At 43.6% G+C, this 19,848-nt stretch overlaps 1 protein-coding gene across 4 annotated transcripts in view; it reads left to right on the forward strand.

The window, feature by feature from the left end:
* The window catches only part of TXNRD1 (thioredoxin reductase 1), a 96,047-nt gene that overhangs the window by 23,981 nt on the left and 52,218 nt on the right, over positions 1-19,848 (forward strand). For 2 of the 4 annotated variants that reach the window (XM_005680557.3, XM_005680564.3), the window contains exons 1-2: positions 10,210-10,322; positions 11,787-11,881. The gene's annotated coding sequence lies outside the window, so the exon portion shown is untranslated. Of the gene's footprint in view, positions 1-10,209; positions 10,323-11,786; positions 11,882-19,848 lie in introns of those variants that run through there. The other 2 variants (XM_005680561.3, XM_018048193.1) reach the window with 1 other exon arrangement.

Here is a 19,848-nt window from a genome sequence, read left to right on the forward strand (position 1 = left end):
GTTTCTTGTTGAACCTCCTCTACTTAGGCTTTCCTCCTCCCTCACACATCCTTATCATTTTCAATGAAGTCAGCAATAACTTTACTGACTCAATCCTTATCTTGCAGGATTTCTTAGCAACACCTGATATAACCGATCTTCCTCCTTTTTGGAGCACGTTTTCCTTGGCTTTTGATTTACCACATTCTCTTGGTTTTCCTTCACCGCCCTCCAGCTCTTTCTCAGCCCCCTTTGCTGGACATGTCTCCTTTGTGCTTTGCCAGGGCTCAGTCCTGGATTGTCTTCATTTCTCCAAATAAATTAACTTACTAGGTAATTTTATGTAGTCCCATGATGGCTGATTTTATGGTACCCAGTTGTTTGATCAGACTGATACCAGTCTAGATGTTGCTGTGAAGGTGTTTTTTTTTTTTTTTGACGTGATTAACAGCAAAATCAATAGACTTTGAGTAAAGCAGATTACTCTCCATAAAGTAAGAAAGCTTCCTATAATCAGTTGAAGGCCTTACGAGAAAAGATTGAGGTCTCCTGCAGAGGAAAACAAATTGGGCCTCCATGCTCAAGACTGCAACATCAAGACTGCTGGAATTTCCAGCCTGCTGGCCTGTTCTATAGGTTTCAGACTTGCCAGCCCTGACATCCTGAGAGCCAGATACATCTCTCTCTGTCTCTGTTGCTTTTGTTTCTCTGAAGAACCCGACATTATATACAATTCTATATCCATGGCATTAAGTATCTTTTATGTTTGACTTCCAATTTTTATTTCTAACCCTGACTTCTCCCTTGAATTCCAGATTTGCATACCGACTGCTTACTCAAAAATCTCCATTTGAATAGCAGTAGGTCTCTCAAACCACACCATGGATTTGTCCAGAATTATTGCTTTCCATCTCTCCCATCTTTTTTCCTCTTCCCTGAGCATCCCCGCTTTTAATTAAGGAGTACCCACATCTATCAGCGAAGGTCAAAACTCTGGAGTCATCATTGATTTTTTTCTTTCTTTTACATTCCTCATTCCATCCATTTGTAAAACTAATTAGCATTATCTTCAGATAATATAGTCTAACCTCACTAATCCAAACCTTCATCATCATAGCTTGTACCATCACAGTAATTTCCTGACTGGGCTGCGTTCCTCCGCTTTTGAGTCTCTATCTTAGTCTGTTCTCCACACAGCAGAGCAATCCTGTAAGGGTGCAAATTAGATCATTTCTCTCTCCTGTCTTGTGACACTTTGGCTTCTTATCACACTAAGAATGAAATCCAAAGTCCTGACTATGGCCTTTGGGATCGACCCCTGGCTACTTCTCTGACCTCCCTCCCTACCACTTTCTCCCTCACTCATTGAATTATAGACACGCTGGTTCCTTTGCAGATCCGCAGGCAAATCAGGCAGTCTCCCCGTTTAGGAGTTTAGTATACCCTGTTTCCTCTGCTTAGAAAGATTTCCCCCTTAAGTCTTGCTCCTTCATTTCACTCTGGTCTCTGCTCGCATGCTGAATATTTAGATCTTTCCTGACCTCTCTACCCTACTGTATTCTCATGGTACAAAGAATTCGTTCCCAAAACTTTTTTTTTCCCCCCTCCTGTGAGGGGAGCAGTGAAGTTAGGCTGGTAACTACAGGGATTGGGCATATGGGATCACGGGAGATTTTAAAAAATGGGAACACTACAGTGTGTTTGTGTGATGATGGGAATGATCAGGTGGGAACAAAAAGCTGATGATGCCAGAGAAGAAGGCTAATTTGAGGAATGAAATTATTGAAGATTAAGAAGTCAAGAAAACATGAAGATCCAAACACAAGTGGAGAGGTTGACCTTCATTAAAACAAGGATGAAGGCAGGGAATATGCCAGCTTGGTGGTTGTGTTGGAAATAGGTGGGGTTCTTTCTGGTTATACTATTTTCTTAAAGTAAAAAGCAGGTCATGAAACAATGGCAAAGTGTAGGTGTTGTTGGCTTAAAAACACAAGAGTTGGAGTTTATTAAGTTTTATTCAGGATCTTATTGAGAACTATAGCCCAGAGACAGTGCTCGTGATGTGTTTTTTTCTTTTGGCTAGGAAGTCAATCGTGTGTTTGTGTGCTTAGTCGCTCAGTCGTGTCCAACTCTTTGCAACCCCATGGATTGTAGCCTGCCAAGTTCCTCTGTCCATGGCATTCTCCAGGCAAGAAGACAGGAGTGGGTTCCATGCCCTTTTCCAGGGGATCTTCCCAATCCAGGAACTGAACCCAGGTTCCTGCATTGCAGGCAGGAGCCACCAGGGAGGCCCAGGAAGTCAAGCACACATCTTAATAAAAGATCACTGCTAGTCCCAGAGGACAGGTAGCTCGACTTAATGAGTTTAGTGCTTATCTAAGTGTGGGAAGATGCAAAAATCTGGGGTCACTGAAATTCTTCCTGGGACATGCCTCTAAATGTTTAAGGACCTGTTTATCCAAAGCATAGAATGCTTCATCCTGCTTCCATCCTGAATTCCTCTCAGGTTTGTGGGCAGTTGAATTGGGTTGCAACTTAATCCTTATAGAACTGGGTGTTGCGTATTGAGGAGGGGAAAATTTCCCAGTCTGACTCTCTTGAGTCCTTGTGGCGGGACTAATACTAAAATTAACACAAGACAGATTAACAGGAGAAACAGAAACAAATTTTAATTCATGCCCATGCAGCTCCCATAGAAATGGGATCCATGAAGTGGCCAAAGGAGGCAGCTTTTATATTTTTTAGACAAAAACAGTACATTTGTGAGGAACTGACAGGACAAAGAAACTGAGGTTCTCTGTGCCCAGTTAGTGGCAAATACGAACAGAGTATGGGCTTGGGGTATATTCAGTTCAGTTCAGCTCAGTCGTGTCCGAGTCTGCAACCCCATGGACCGCAGCACACCAGGCCTCCCTGTCCATCGCCAACTCTTGGAGCTAGCTCAAACTCATGTCCATGAGTCAGTGATGCCCAAACAGGTTTGCTTCTATAGGCGTCCTGGCCCCACATTCCCTATTTTTGGTGATAAGGGTGTCCTTCTGCCTCCAGGTGCAGGAGTGCACTTTCACATGAGTGACTTATTTCTTGCTCTCAGAGACAGAAAGGAGAGTCAGAGTGTTCTTGCACTGGGGCCATTTCTTTATTTTTTCTGTGCTGTGTCTTTGCTCTGCATGGGCTTTCTCTAGTTGCAGTGAGCAGGGGCTACTCTAGTTGTGGTGTGCGGGCTTCTTATTGCAGTGGTTTCTCTTGTTGCAGAGCACAGGCTCAAGGGTGCATGGGCTTCAATAGTTGTAGCTCATGGGCTTAGTTGCCCCCGAGCATGTGGAATTTTCCCAGAGCAAGGATCGAATCTGTGTCCCTTGCATTGACAGGCAAATTCTTAACCACTGGACCACCAGAGAAATCCTGGGGCCATTTCTTAAGTAACTAGTTAAAAAGAAAAATCAGTGTTGAGGCACATTTTGGGGTGGCGTACCCTGGGCCCCAACTTGAGCAATGCTCTTTATTTTCCTTTGTTCACAGTGTGTTAGAGGTTTGGTACGAAAGGGTCACTCTGGAAATTTGGAAAACAAATATATCAGTGATACAAAGGACTGCGGGGCAGATTTGGAGACATACTGAGATTAGTGGCCTTGACTTTAAAGTGAAATTACTTTTAATTTTGTGTTTTCTCCAGCTATGTTTTCTGGTTAAGTAGGGTACAGAATATGTGGATATCTAGATTTAACAAGGGTGGCCCTTGTCAAGTCAGTACAATTGAGGACTTTGGACCTTATTTGGAGGTTCCTAGAGAGCCACTGAAGGTGTGAACAGAGAAGATTTGAGTGTCAGAAAGGTGGCTCCAGTTCAGTGTGTGTGTGTGTGTGTGTGTGTGTGTATGTGAGAAAGGCTTATTGAGGAACAGTAGTTTAGTGCACTAGTACCCTTGATCAAACGCTTATGTAGACCCATTAACAGTGTGCTTAGATAACAGCTCAGGAACAGAGGGTCTTTTCCAGCATTTTCTGCACATTTACTGTATGTAACAGGTTCTAGGAGGGCATATCGGAGAAGGCAATGGCACCCCACTCCAGTACTCTTGCCTGAAAAATCCCATGGATGGAGGAGCCTGGTAGGCTGCAGTCTGTGGGGTCACTAAGAGTCGGGCAGGACTGAGTGACTTCACTTTCACTTTTCACTTTCATGCATTGGAGAAGGAAATGGCAACCCATTCCAGTGTTCTTGCCTGGAGAATCCCAGGGATGGGGGAGCCTGGTGGCTGCCGTCTATGGGGTCGCACAGAGTTGGACACGACTAGCAGCATTAGCAGCAGGAGGACATAATAAATCAAGCAAGATTTTGCCTTCTTAAAACTCTGTTGGATTTAGATGGTTTGTGTAATTATTTTTAGGTATTTGAGGACACCTAAGAGGGAAGGAATGATAAACACTCAGGTAGAAATCAGGCAAGCCCTCCCAGAGGAGGTGATATTTCAAATGAGCTTTGAGGGAGGAGGCCTTTAGGGAGGGAAGATAATTTTAGGCAGGAGGAATAACAGGAACCCAGTCAACAGAGGCAAGATGTACCACTGGAACAAATGCTACCTGATGAGAGATGGGGGACGATGAGGCTCTTTTCCCATTAACCAGCAACTAAATAGAACTAAGGCATTCTCTGTATTTCCCGACAAGGATAAGATAGCTGGGCCTGGAACTGCAGCAAGAATCGTTTGAAAGGAAAGTGAAGCCTTTTTTTAATAGTGATTAAAAAAAAAACACACGTAAAAAGTAACTACATGGGGCTACTCTTGGGATTTGTGTCATTAATATGATCTGCTCACTTAAGAACAGTGTGAAGGGGACTTCCCTGGTGGTGTAGTGTTTGAAACTCTGTGCTTCCAGTACAGAGGGGCATGGGTTGCCTGCCATGTGGCCAGACAAACAAAAAACAGTGTCAAGTTAAAAATGCCTTATCTAGCCTTTTCTGGTAATTCTGTCTGTCTGTCATAGAAGGCTCTTAGAATTCAACCCTTATCATTTGTTTTTAGCACATTAAGTTAAATGATTTTCAAGTCCTTCTGTATCCTAAGACATGCTTTTGATATAAACTGTAGTTTCTAAGATTTTTAAGAATGCAGAGTTATGACCCTGGTTCGTGGACGGTTTTGTGTAGCTTAAATTAAATAAAGCATCAGTTCAGTTCAGTTCAGTCGCTCAGTTGTGTCCGACTCTTTGCGACCCCATGAATTGCAGCACGCCAGGCCTCCCTGTCCATCACCAACTCCCAGAGCTCACTCAGATTCACGTCCATTGAGTCAGTGATGCCATCCAGCCATCTCATCCTCTGTCAAACCCTTCTCCTCCTGCCCCCAATCCCTCCCAGCATCAAAGACTTTTCCAATGGGTCAACTCTTCACATGAGGTAGCCAAAGTACTGGAGTTTCAGCTTTAGCATCATTCCTTCCAAAGAAATCCCAGGGCTGATCTCCTTCAGAATGGACAGGTTGGATCTCCTTGCAGTCCAAGGGACTCTCAAGAGTCTTCTCCAACACCACAGTTCAAGAGCATCAATTCTGCGGCGCTCAGCCTTCTTCACATCCAACTCTCACATCCATATTGACTACTGTAAAAACCATAGCCTTGACTAGATGGACCTTAGTTGGCAAAGTAATGTCTCTGCTTTTGAATATGCTATCTAGGTTGGTCATAACTTTTCTTCCAAGGAGTAAGCGTCTTTTAATTTCATGGCTGCAATCACCATCTGCAGTGATTTTGGAGCCCAAGAAAATAAAGTCTGACACTGTTTCCCCATCTATTTCCCATGAAGTGATAGGACCGGATGCCATGATCTTCGTTTTCTGAATGTTGAGCTTTAAGCCAACTTTTTCACTCTCCTCTTTCACTTTCATCAAGAGGCTTTTTAGTTCCTCTTCACTTTCTGCCATAAGGGTGGTGTCATCTGCATATCTGAGGTTATTGATATTTCTCCCGGCAATCTTGATTCCAGCTTGTGTTTCTTCCAGCCCAGCGTTTCTCATGATGTACTCTGCATAGAAGTTAAATAAGCAGGGTGACAATATACAGCCTTGACATACTCCGTTTCCTATTTGGAACAAGTCTGTTGTTCCATGTCCAGTTCTAACTGTTGCTTCCTGACCTGCATACAGATTTCTCAAGAGGCAGGTCAGGTGGTCTGGTATTCCCATCTCTTTCAGAATTTTCCACAGTTTATTGTGATCCACACAGTCAAAGGCTTTGGCATAGTCGATAAAGCAGAAATAGATGTTTTTCTGGAATTCTCTTGCTTTTTCCACGATCCAGCGGATGTCGGCAATTTGATCCCTGGTTCCTCTGCCTTTTCTAAAACCAGCTTGAACATCTGGAAGTTCATGGTTCACATATTGCTGAATCCTGGCTTGGAGAATTTTGAACATTACTTTACTAGCATGTGAGATGAGTGCAACTGTGCGGTAGTTTGAGCATTCTTTGGCATTGCCTTTCTTTGGGATTGGAATGAAAACTGACCTTTTCCAGTCCTGCGGCCACTGCTGAGTTCTCCAAATTTGCTGGCATACTGAGTGCAGCACTTTCACAGCATCATCTTTCAGGACTAGAAATAGCTCAACTGGAATGCCATCATTTCCACTAGTTTTGTTCATAGTGATGCTTTCTAAGGCCCACTTGACTACACATTCCAGGATGTCTGGCTCTAGATGAGTGATCACACCATCATGATTATCCGGATTGTGAAGATCTTTTTTGCACAGTTCTTCTGTGTATTCTTGCCACCTCTTCTTAATATCTTCTGCTTCTGTTAGGTCCATACCATTTCTGCCCTTTACTGAGCCCATCTTTGCATGAAATGTTCCCTTGGTATCTCTAATTTTCTTGAAGAAATCTCTAGTCTTTCCCATTCTGTTCTTTTCCTCTATTTCTTTGCATTGATCGCTGAAGAAGGCTTTCTTATTTCTTGCTGTTCTTTGGAATTCTGCATTCAGATGCTTATAGCTTTCCTTTTCTCCTTTGCTTTTTGCTTCTCTTCACAGCTATTTGTAAGGCCTCCCAGACAGCCATTTTGCTTTTTTGCATTTCTTTTCCATGGGGATGATCTTAATCCCTGTCTCCTGTACAATGTCATGAACCTCATTCCATAGTTCATCAGGCACTCTGTCTATCAGATCTAGGCCCTTAAATCTATTTCTCACTTCCACTGTATAATCATAAGGGATTTGATTTAGGTCATACCTGAATGGTCTAGTGGTTTTCCCTACTTTCTTCAACTTAAGTCTGAATTTGGCAATAAGGAGTTCATGATGTGAGCCACAGTCAGCTCCTAGTCTTGTTTTTGTTGACTGTATAGAGCTTCTCCATCTTTGGCTGCAAAGAATATAATCAGTCTGATTTCGGTGTTGACCATCTGGTGATGTCCATGTGTAGTCTTCTGTTGTGTTGTTGGAAGAGGGTGTTTGCTATGACCAGTGCATTTTCTTGGCAAAACTCTATTAGTCTTTGCCCTGCTTCATTCCGCATTTGAAGGCCAAATTTGCCTGTTACACCAGGTGTTTCTTGACTTCCTACTTTTGTATTCCGGTCCCCTATAATGAAAAGGACATCTTTTTTAGGTGTTAGTTCTAAAAGGTCTTGTAGGTCTTCATAGAACTGTTCAACTTCAGCTTCTTCAGCGTTACTGGTCAGGGCATAGACTTGGATTGCCATGATATTGAATGGTTTGCCTTGGAAACAAACAGAGATCATTCTGTCGTTTTTGAGATTGCACCCAAGTACTGCATTTTGGACTCTTTTGTTGACCATGATGACTACTCCATTTCTTCTGAGGGATTCCCACATATATGGTTAATACAGAGCTCAGCATTGCAGCCAGGAGTAAATGTTGTTTTCTCCCTTAATCCCAGCTTTCTTTCCTACATTTTCCATTCTTTGCTCTCTTAAGTCATCTTGTTTCCTGAACACTTATGTGCTAGGCCCATCCTCTCTTCTCAGGACTCCAGAATTGTCGTGGTCCATGAGCGGGTTGGAAAAAAATTTCCAGACATTAGACAGAATGAGAGGGAAATAAAGTTTATTAGAGTGGGAGATGCTGTTAGAACAGTGGGCCAGCTCAAGCGAGAACTGACGTTGAACAGGGGTCCTTAGTCCACGTTTACACCCAGGGTACAAGGAGTGGGAAAGGGGTCTTGCAGGTCATTTGCTGATTGGATGAAGCACATATACTGGGTGGGGAGAAGAGTAAAGCAAACACCTTCTCCCTGTGGGGTAGGAGGGGAGGCAGGTTGTATGGCTCAGGGGGATCTGAAATCCATTAATAGTTACAACATGGTGGAGAAATGACAATAAGGGTCTGGTTTTTCCGTACCTGCATTCCAAGACTCTCCTTGGTTTTATCTGCTCTTTCGTCTTTGGGTCACCGCAAGAATCAGGTGAGACATGCACATAAATAACCACCAAACAGGGAGAGTGTCAGCTTAGCGTCTTGTAGGGGAACAAAACTTTTCACCCCAAAATGTGTCTCTTTGGTTTGAAGATTCTTTGGGGTCGATTATTTTTAAGAAACAAAACCTCAGGAAGAACTTTTTACCTTGTCCCCTTACCTGCCAACAGGACCTATTCCAGGAAAAACAATTATCATCATAGAAAACTTAAGCATAACGTGAACTAGGTGTGGTAGACTGGGGGAACTCAGCAAAGCCTGTTTGATTGAGGTTCTCTCTGGGTCCCACTGTGCCTCTGTGCGTGTGTGCTCAGTTGGTCCGACTCTTTGCAACCCTATGGACTGTTAGCCAGCCAGATTCCCCTGTCCATGAGATTCTTCAGGCAAGAATACTGGAGTGGGTTACCATGCCCTCCTCCAGGGGATCTTCCTGACCTAGGGATCAACCCCAGGGATCAAACCCTCGTTTTTTTTTTTGTCTCTTGCATTGGCAGGTGGATTCTTTACCACTAAGCCACCTGGGAAATCTGCATGACTGAGCAAATGTTTATCAGACATTTGCTCATTTTCTTCTTCCTGTAAATTTCCTTTCTTGCATTTGTAGTCCCAAACCCTTTACCTCATTCTTCTCTGGGACAGTATACAAGCTTTAACCTGCCTAACTTTTCCTTGGACCTCATATTTTCATGTTAATTTTGTACATATGTAATTACATTTTATGTTCTCCTGTAATTTGTCTCATGACAATTTAATTCCTAGACCTCTAAAAGAACCTAGGAGACTGGAGATAAGGTTTTTTCCCCTCCCCCAAATGTATAATGTATGTGTGTGTTTGTGTGCATACGCGTGCTTCCGCATACATTCAGACTCCGAGAGGCTTCACTAAGCCTCTGCCTTGCACTGGGAAAGGGTCTCAAAGGAGCAAATTGTGGCTTCATGGATTCTTTAGAGACCAGCAACCCTTTCACCTGAGTGTGCTTCAGTCAGGCAGTAACCATCACAGTGGGAAAGGCATTCAGTTATTTATTTTTTTAGCAATATTCATAGCCACCTACCAGTACCAAGTACTGAGTAAGAATATGGATAAGAGCAAGGAAGTATGAGAGAGTGTGGCTCAACTGGGCAGCTGGCTGCAGGTGGCTGGCATGGCTGGAGTTAAATATACTCTCAGTTTTCCTTAAGACAAACATGACAAACCAGAATCTGAGTGGGATAAGGAAAAAGTACTGGAAAGCAAAGTTATGCTTGGTAAGAATTTGTCACTTTTCAGAATTAGTCAGGATGGACTGGAAGTTTCTTTTAAAAGACACATCACTTCCTTTACAGAATCACCACACTGACTAATCCATTACCATAGGGTGATGGATCCCAAACTGCTGTTCACTAGAATCATTCAGGGAGTTGTAAAAAACCTCAGACGCCCAGGTCGCAGCCAATACCAGTTATTAATACATCAGAATGTTTGGGAGTGTGTACCAGGTGTCAGTATTTTTAAAATTCCTTGCCTGATGATAATCGGTAACAAAGTTCCAGAGTCACTGCCTGAGGGCATAGTCCAGTTCAGTTAAGGCACACTGTTTTGGTTCCGGTTCCACATATTTCCTTAAGGTGCGTTTGCACCTTTCTTGGGTTGGGGGCGCTGTGAGCAGGAAGAGGATGTGCTGTCACCCAATTAGGAGATCCCACTTTGCTAAGCCCATCCGCGTAGTCGACAGGGCTGCACGAGGAGTGGATTTTTGCTTTGTCATTCTGACTCTGGCGGTTTGCCCGCCCATTTAAGAGGAGGGCGTGGCTTCTCGGAGCCACTGGGAACCCGCGGACCTTTCGCTCAGTTTGCTCCAGTCCCGCATTGCATCCGGAGCTGAAGGTGCTGGCACGTCCGGAGGACCGCCTGGTGTCCAAGGGCTCGCGTTCGTGTAAGCTTCGGGTTCACTGGGAACGGAGGAAGCCTGGAGCTCCCGGGCTGTGAGCTCGCCGGGCCCAGAGCATCCTCCTGCCGGATGCCTTGGGGATGCAGGGGGAAGGGAGACGTTTGAAGGCGTGTCTGAGCAAGGGTGAGGCTTCTCCAGGCGAGGGAGCTTTTTGGCGTCGGTCATTGTTTCGCCCGGGTCGGTGAAAGCTTAGCTTGTCGGTAGGTGAGACCGGCCCTCTGTCGACTGGTAGTTTCCTGTCTAGCTTTCCTTTATAGGGACGGTTTGCAGAATATTGGAGAAAAATGGGGTTTTGTATCATTTCGTAGAGCACGAGTCTTGAAATGAAGGTGCAAATACGATGAATAGTTTGACAGAGCCTTGTCAGCCTTAAGCAAGTGTAACAATTTAAGGATGCCTGTCGAGTAATCTTCACACCACTGAATCTTCAGATATTGCGAGAGGTTGGCAAGTCATATGTGTCTCCGTGTGTGCAAGCGGGGAGACCACGTTCAGACTGCTGTGACTCCCCAGGCTGTTACAGGAGACAACCAAGAGGAACTGGTTCTCATCTCACTGTATCAGGCAGGGTAGGCGTTTAAAGGCTGCACTGCCAGGTTTGAATCCTGGCTCTGCTGTTGGGTAGCTTGCTTGAATTTGGGCAGGAAAGTGTTTCTGTGCCTCTTCCCTATCTGTGAAATGGACCTGATAAAACATCATGAAATGGTAGTGGTGAAGATCCAGGATTAATATATGCAAAGCCCTGCAGAATCGGTCCTGCTATTATTGTTATTATCAGACTATACTTTTGGGTGCTTGGGTGGTTTTTGTCTGATGAATGGACCTGATGTCAGGATAACTGGAGTCTATTTTTAATTCTCACTGACTCATTCTCTACCTGAGTTCACCCGTTTGTAAGATTGGACCAGTTGCACCCAGGCTGTCATGTAGGGTGTTGCTTTGTTATTTCAAGGCCCTTAAATAAAAGCACCTTCAGTGGGCAGTGACCTTAATCTTGCTCCGTGGTTTCAGATTTCAAAGAAACTTTGGAAGTTGGTCTTCTGCATGCTTTAGCGATGCAGAGTTTAAAGGAAGATTAAGTTGGGAGGTGTTTTTAATAAAAACTGATATAATTGTGCCTTAGCCTTCTTTATGAGGCTTTTCTGAATTCTGGACTTGCTGGGAAAGTAGGACGTGTATTTTAGCGAGACTTGTTTATCTTAAGAGTCCGGCCGGAACCGGGGGTTTGTTGCTGGCCGCGATGCCACGTTTCCAGGCCGCGTGCAGGTGCGTGGGTCCGAGACCCGAGCCGGCGCGCGGCCGTGGTCAAGGTCAGGGCGGGGGCTGGGGCCGGGCGGTCGTCTGGGGGAGTGCAGTTGGGGACGCGGAAGCCCCGCCCTCGCCGCGCACTTCCCGCCGCGGCCCCGGGGCGGAAAGACTGACCCGCTCCGCTCTGCTTTTGTGCCACAGAGGACGGGCTGGACCTCGAGGGATCGCTGTCCGAACGGACCTCCAAAACCCTTGTGAAACGGAGAAAGATAGGCCACCATGGTCCGACCCTGAAGGTAGGTGGGGGACCTTAACGTCTGTTTTACCCGCCTGAACTGGGAACAAGCTCAACGAGCTGGTCGTGGTCTCAGACCCAGGATTGTGAGCGAACCTCCAAAAGGAGCACATCCTTAGACAAACGACGAAGAAACGCGGGCGCCAGCTCACGTGTGAATCGACGTGGATGAAACACATTTCAGAACTGGGAAGCTTGAAAGGGCAGAGGGACCTATTTTCATCTCCTTTCCTTCCTATTCCCCTCCCTCTCTCTTCCAGTAAATCTAAATAACTTACTTTTTTTTTTTTTTAGCAGCAGTGTAAACTGCTGAAAGTGAGTTGTTTAGAGAAGTACCGAGAAAAGCGGGTCAGGGAATGGTTATCTTTGTCTGACCCTATCATCTTTCTTTGTAATTCTCAGGGAGGGAAACCCAGAAACCCCAGGCTCAGGGGAGAGCAACCTCAAGCTCCTGGAGTGAGTTCATTTCCCTGCAGTGGTCTCTTCTCTAGCTCAGAGTTAACCGGGTAGAACCAAAGGAAAGAAAGAACTCTTTCCTTTGGGTGGTGGTGAGTTGGTGGCAGTCCTCCCTTAGGACCATCTGGATGGGTCATGGCCTATCTCACTGGCCCAATGCTGGCAGGCAGTGTGCACCTTTGGAGGGATATGCACCATGGATGATGTTCTATTAATACATCAGGTGTGGGGGATACTCAGAATCTTATCACCTGGATATATCTGCTTTAATTTTTGCTGATTTTTTTTTTTGGTCGTCCTTGTTTAATTGTATCTGTAATTTTTAAGAAATGGAACTCATACTTGACCATTGCTGTCTTAAGTAAGCTTGAGTTCTCAGTTAAGTCTAACAGTGTATTTAGATATGTTTGCCTTCAGGATGACTGTAACAATTAATTTGCATTTTTATTTACTATCTTTTTTCCTAAAAGAATCATTACCTTTTTGAAGAATGGGTATAGAAAATGGCGATAGACTTCAAAGACATAGTAAATAATGGAAAATAATTGAAATAAAAAGGCTTTTGTTATTTGTTGTTTAGTCGCTCAGTCATGTCCTACTCTTTTTGCTTCTCCATGGACTGTAGCCTGCCAGGCTCCTCTGTCAATGGCATTTCCCAGGCAAGAATACTGGAGTGGGTTGTGTTGCCATTTTCTCCTCCAGGGAATCTTCCTGACTCGGGGATCAAACCCACATCCCCCCAATCTGCATGGGCAGGCAGATTCTTTACCACTGAGCCACCCCTAAAAAGGCTTTTAGCTTGATATAAAATATATTGTGTTACTCAAACCTTTAGTTTGCAAGTAAAATGAAACAAAGTCCTATTAATATTCCTTTCTGTCTGATCTCTCTACTTGTGTCATAAATTTGCACTTAAAAAGGTGTATAGGCATTTGATCTTTATATCAGTTCTATAGATGATCCTGGCTTTAATACCAATGGGAGTAAAAAGAATGTTTATGAATTTTTAAATAAGCTTTGCACCCACTTAATTGATAAGATCTGATGTTCTCAATTCTGTATGATCATAGTTAATTTTAGCCATTTAACGAAGTACAGTGCCATGAATGAAAAGCCTACTGCCAAATTATAATTAAAATAAAAAAAATTATTTAGCACATCTCTTCCAAGTAAACTTATCACTCTCCTTTGTATCATTTATTTTTGGTTTTTAATGAGTACTAAAAAATGGAAGAAGACAGCTAGGTAAGAACTACTGCTTTGAAATGTTTATGAATTTGCAGCAAATTGGCCACATATGGGGCTAAATGGTAGGTCCTAAATTCTTAGGGAAAATTGGGTTTGAGTGGAGAAAGGCATTTATTTAGTGGAGAACTGAGTGCTTATAGGATTAGTGCTAAATCCTAAAGTCCACACCTTAAAGGCTAAGATTTCCTGCTTTAATTGCAACCTAAATAATGAAGTGGGAGTTCATAAAAATGTCTGCTTTTCTTTTCTCCTCTTAATATTGTTTCTTCATTTGCCTTCCTTTCCCCTCAATAAACAGCAGCAGCACCAAAACCTACCTTGCATTCACAGTGAACTGTAGCAGACCAGGGAGTAGGGTCCTGCTGGAAGGAACTGATAAGTTTAGATGACTACCTACATGATAAAGGCTTTAAAGAAGTGCCTTTCAAAAATGCAGTCACCTGGAATGCCTGGCACCCCACTCCAGTACTCTTGCCTGGAAAATCCCACGGACAGAGGAGCCTGGTAGGCTGCAGTCCATGGGGTTGTGAAGAGTCGACATGACTAAGCAACTTCACTTTCACTTTTCACTTTCATGCATTGGAGAAGGAAATGGCAACCCACTCCAGTGTTCTTGCCTGGAGAATCCCAGGGATGTTGGAGCCTGGTGGGCTGCCCTCTATGGGGTCGCACAGAGTCGGACACGACTGAAGCGACTTAGCAGGGCTATATCTGAGGTCTTATTCATTGAACTCTCTGGAAGGGGCTAGGTTCTGCCTTTACATTTATTTTAAACAAGCCCCCTCAGGTAATTCTTATGATATATATCCCATTTTGAGATTTACTTTAATGTATGAGGTAGTTTGGTGAAGATTAGTTGCTAAATAATTAGAATTGAGGAAAACCAAACAAAAGATTATGGCTTATTTTATATTTTAGTTCTTAAGAGCAAGTTTGCAAATTTTCTTACAGGAAATCTTATATGCAAATTAGCATCTCCTGGATTCCAGAGTTTTGAAACCACTTATACAAAATGAATGCCTATTGGTGGTATTGAGAGGAAGAGCAAAGTGAGTGAAAAAGCACTTGCTGGAATACGAAGGGCCAAATGTAGTTAAGACTTAAGTAGTTTGAGAGAAGAACTTGGGTAGATAAGACTAAAGCTTGCAACATGGGACTTAATTTATTCCAGGCAGTAACAGGAGAGAAGACAGAGACAGAGCAGTGTGTTTTGATGAAGATCCAAGTGAATTATGGAGCCAGTGTCAGGGAAGCTCAGGGGTGATAGTGTGGTGGTCAGGCTGCGGGGCCTGTGGTGGGCACTGAAATAGGCAGGTCTCCTTCTAAAGTTACCAGAAACCAGAAACTCATGACTGAATGGACATCAGGAAATGGAGTGGTAATTTAATAACTCTGACTAGTCCACTTTCTTTCTTAATACTCTACTAAAATGAGCAGAAAACTCGATTCTCTCCTCTGAGACAATCCCTTCTGGGGAGATTAGTAATGTCTGTGCTTTTCAGCCTAATTAAGGTTGAGGCCTAAGGAGTGTTGAAGGACTGCTTTGACCCTGGTTTCTTAAGAAGGTAAGGGGTAAGGACTAACAGTGTTTAAAAGCGGCATAGATTGTTCGTACTGCAAATACATTTATCTGGTGCTGATTCTACATTACAATTTTTAGTAGCTGTGAATCTATGGTGAGACCCAATGCCTTCTCCTCTCGCTTTAACCAATAGATGACTCAAACCTCTTTGCTGTCTGTCCTTGTACAATGGTGTTACTGTTCTGGTCCAGGCTTCAGATTTCTTTTTGCCTTTATGTTATTGTGTTCATTTGCCAGGCCTGACTGTTTCCCATATAGGTGCCTTCTCCCTCTGATAACTTTTGCCCAGGCTGCTTCAGGTATGCACTGCCTCCTGCCTCTACAGTCTCTTAACTGGCTGCCCTCTTGTCTCTTCTTGCCCTTCCTGTCCCTCTGCTGCATAGTTATCTTCCTGACTGCTTATTTGCTGCCCCCGGATCTGCATCCAGGATAAAGGGTACATTTTTTAATTTGGTTTTCTGTGTTCCCCTGGGTTTGGCCTCACCCTGCTTTTCTGGTTGTCTCTTGCTCTGCTCCCTTGCCTATACTGGAAGCTCATGAGAACATTTCCCTATAGTCCCTAACATTTCCCTCCTTTGGTCTGTTCTTTATTTTATTTCAAAAGTCATTTTCTGGCTTTTCTTCCTGCTCAGACCCATTTTTCCACCTGCCCACCTGGGTCAGAGTACAAGGCCAGATCTGCCTCTTTCCCCTCCTCTGTGCTCCCTCAGTACTCCCACACATCCCCGTCTCTGGGAAAAGAGGAGTCCTGCCAATATCAAGAGTGAAGAGCTAGACTTATTCTTAGTGCCTGTGTTTCCAGATCTGTCTTAAGATCTCATCAGATATTTAAATGAGCGTGCCTATCAATGACCATGTATTGAATGTGTCTTCTGTGCTAGCTTCTAAATGCTGTGATCTCTAGTTGATTTAATCATCACAAGAGTGCTATGAAGGAGGTGGTGTGATCCAGTTTTCCAGATGACAGAGTGGAGTCCCTCAGAACTTAAGGAGTATGCCCAGATGACACAGCGGCAAAGCCAGGATGGAGTGCAGTGAGTGAGTGAAGTCGCTCAGTCGTGTCTGACTCTTTGCGACCCTATAGACTGTAGCCTACCAGGCTCCTCTGTCCATGGGATTTTCCAGGCAAGAGTACTGGAGTGGATTGCCATTTGGCTGTCTGTAAAGCTCGCTGTGCTGTTCTCACACTTCTGGCACTTGGCTTGTGTTCTCTCTCTTGGGATGCGTGCCTGATCTCTTGGGTGTGATTGTATGTTCATGACTCATGGTTGAACCCATGCAAATCTTGGTATTCCTAGCATAGTTCTGGCAAATTGGCGTTGGTGTGCAGCATACCTGCAGACTGGAATTGCGTTCCTCTGTGCCTACTACGTTGTACCTTCCTTTAGGACAAAAATGGTTTATTTTTGTCTTCCATGTGTTGTGTTAATACCTGGTAGGCACTCAGTAAATACTTGGGGAATGAATGGTTGATGGCAGAGCCAAAGGACTGACTTTAGTGAGGGATTTAGCTATGAGGTGTCTGATGTTGTGAAAGTGGACTGTCTCTATCAGTGATTATGCCCAAAGTGGTTCAGGAGAGGTTCTAGGCAGCATATAATGCAGTTCAGACTTTTAAGGAGCTGTGTGATTGGAGCATTGTCCACTTAAACAAGTTATGTAGCTGTGTCCAGGTCAAATGAGAAGAAAGTCACATTATGTCTATTTAGCTAATGCTTATTGAGTGAGTGAATGAGTGAAAGTCGCTCAGTCGTGTCCGACTCTCTGCGACCCTGTAGACTATACAGTCCATAGAATTCTCCAGGCCAGAATACTGGAGTGGGTAGCCTTTCCCTTCTCCAGGGGATCTTCCCAACCCAGGGATCAAGCCCAGGTCTCCTGCATTGCAGGCGGATTCTTTACCAGCTGAGCTATCAGAGAAGCCCAATGCTTATTGAGCCCCTGTATTCTCGCTGTTGAGCTAGGCCCTGTCTTTGTCATCTGTAACAGCTGTAGGGCAATGTGTATATTTAAAAATACATTTGTCACCTGATGTTTGTAATATTTGTCACCTGAAGCTTTGTAATACGGTTTTTTACAGAGTTACGGCCTCTCTGTATGACAGAGAAGTCATCTGATGGGTGACATTTAAAAATGAGGAAAGTCAAACTCTGAAGAAAGCACTACTTTTAACTCGGGCCTCAAGGGCTGAGTTTTTCCAAGGCTGCCTTCTTTAGAAGCCACACACCCAGTGCTTCCCTTCCCCTAGTCTATCAAAATGATGTTCCTGGTCATTGCTGCCTTCTGAGATGTCCCAGGAGAGTTGATAATGGCTCTTACAATGGGAAATGTTCTCTTTTCATCTCACACCCTTGGTTATGTTAATTGTTGGGGCTTGGCAAGTCAGCCAGTACTTGGTTTTCTGAAGTGTCAGTTAAATGTATGACTTTAAACCACAGAGCAAGGGCGGAGGTTTTATGTACTCTAAAGTATCAGTGGGTGGGTCCAAGTTACTTTGTGGGACATGACTGTCATTTTATCTTTTACATCAGCTAACAGTAAAGCCTTATTTGAATAGAACAGTTATTCAAATCCTTTTTTAGATACAGCGTATTTTCAAAGAATCTGCTGAAATCCATTTATAGAAGAATACACATAAAGAATTTTGCATATAATTTCAGACTCATTTTGTGGCCCAGATTTAGAATATCTAGTAGAGTGGTTTACCTTTCAAAGTGCTATACACAACTGTCGCCTCAGTTGTGTCTGACTCTTTACAACCCTGTGGACTATAGCCCATCAGGCTCCTCTCTCCATGGGATTCTCCAAGCAATAATACTGAAGTGGGTTGCCATGCCCTCCAGGGATTCTTCCCAACCCAGGGATTGAACCTGCATTTTTTATGTCTCCTGAATTGACAGACAGGTTCTTTACTACTGGTGATACCTGGGAAGCTTAACTGAAGCCTTAGTAGATTTTAAAATTTTATTATATAACAGATTTCACTGGTATTATTATAGTGAGATATATTTCTGTTTTCCTTCTATGGATTTAGCCTTTAAAACATTTTTCTGTTCCTAAAACAACATCCAGGAGTGAAGCTACTGGTTGGTTACATTTTTTTCTGTTTAGTGTTTTAGTGTTTATTAAACATTTGCTACCTTTGGGATAACTGAGGATTTACGTGACTACTCAGTAGTTGTAAATATTGTCAAATCTATTATGTAATTCTGATTCATTCAATACTTACGGTAGCTTTATGACAGAGTAGCAGTATTCCTATTTTACAGATGAGGAGACCAGAGGCTGACAGGTTAAGCAGCCTGTCTAAGGAAATGCTAATAGGTCATGATTGGACTTCCCTCATGGCCCTAGTTGTGAAGAATCCACCTGCAATGCAGGAGACACAGGAAATGTGGGTTCGATCCCTGGGTAGGGAAGATCCCCTGGAGGAGGAGATGGCAACCCACTCCAGTATTCTTGCCTGGAGAATCCCATGGACAGAGGAGCCTGGTGGGCTACAGCCCGTAGGGTCGAAAAGTGTAGGATATGACTGAGCACGCATGCATTACACATGATTGGAACCCAGCTTTGCCTCCTTCCACTGTCCATGGAGTTTTCAGAAGCTCATTTTAAAAACAGATACACTGCCTTGATCATTGCAAAGTTTACCTTTAATATGAAAAGGCAAACAAAGCAAAAACATACACCTAAAAACATAGCCTTAAAGGAGATGAAAATGAAAAAGAACGTGTACATAACACCCTGCTACTCTGGCAAATCAAACTAGGCCTTCAGCATGTCTCTTCACAGCTTATCCTGGCAGGATGAAGGGAGAACTTCCGTGCAAGAAGGAACAGGAAAGTGTCAGGAGGTAGCGAATAGCAGGATATCTTTTAGCATGCAGGACTAACCCAACTGGTTCCTGGCTTGGCTCAGAGGTCTCTTAAATATCTCTTTTTTTTATAGATTAATCGGGCAATAAAAACCCACTGGAAAAGATAGTGAATCCTGTATGACTTTTAAAATTTGACCATAGAGAGACCTGTAACACACTGTAACATTCATCCATCCCATTATGTTTCTGTTGAACACTGAGGGTTGTGGAAGGAGCTTAAGAATGCTTGGAACGAATGAATCTGAACTCCTAGCAAAGGGACTGAACAGTAACACTGGAGAAAAATATTGAAGAAAAGAAGAAAGGAAACAGAGGCCTTATGGAGCCTTTAGCAGCAACTCCATTCTTAAAATGATCAGGGGAAATCATTAGATTTGAGGTTTGTACTTTGTAGCCACATCTAAACCTTGTGCTCTCAAGGCAGATATAAAAAGGCAGAACGTAATGCAAGTGTGACTTTCTGAGGATGCTCTATGTTACCGAGGTTATTAGGAGAAGGATTTAGCAGAGAACAAATTTAGCACTGGAAGTCACAACTTAATAACATAATGCTTGTCTAGATGTGTGCTGTTGCTCTGAGCAAGATGTGTGGGCTGTTATCTCCTGAGAAATCCCTGTAAATGGTATTAGTAATACTTTATAAGTAGGTTGGGAAAATTCATTTACTTTTCTAAAGCATTTAAAAATTCTTTGATGAAAGGTTTTGTGTGGAGCAGATTGGTGCTAGCCTGTTTACCATGCTCTGAGCTAGGGGAAAATAGACACCTTAAGGTGGGAAGGTTGGCTTGTCTTTTGGAGTTCATCT

This window comes from Capra hircus, chromosome 5, assembly GCF_001704415.2.
Source record: "Capra hircus breed San Clemente chromosome 5, ASM170441v1, whole genome shotgun sequence".
Classification (NCBI taxonomy): domain Eukaryota; kingdom Metazoa; phylum Chordata; class Mammalia; order Artiodactyla; family Bovidae; genus Capra; species Capra hircus.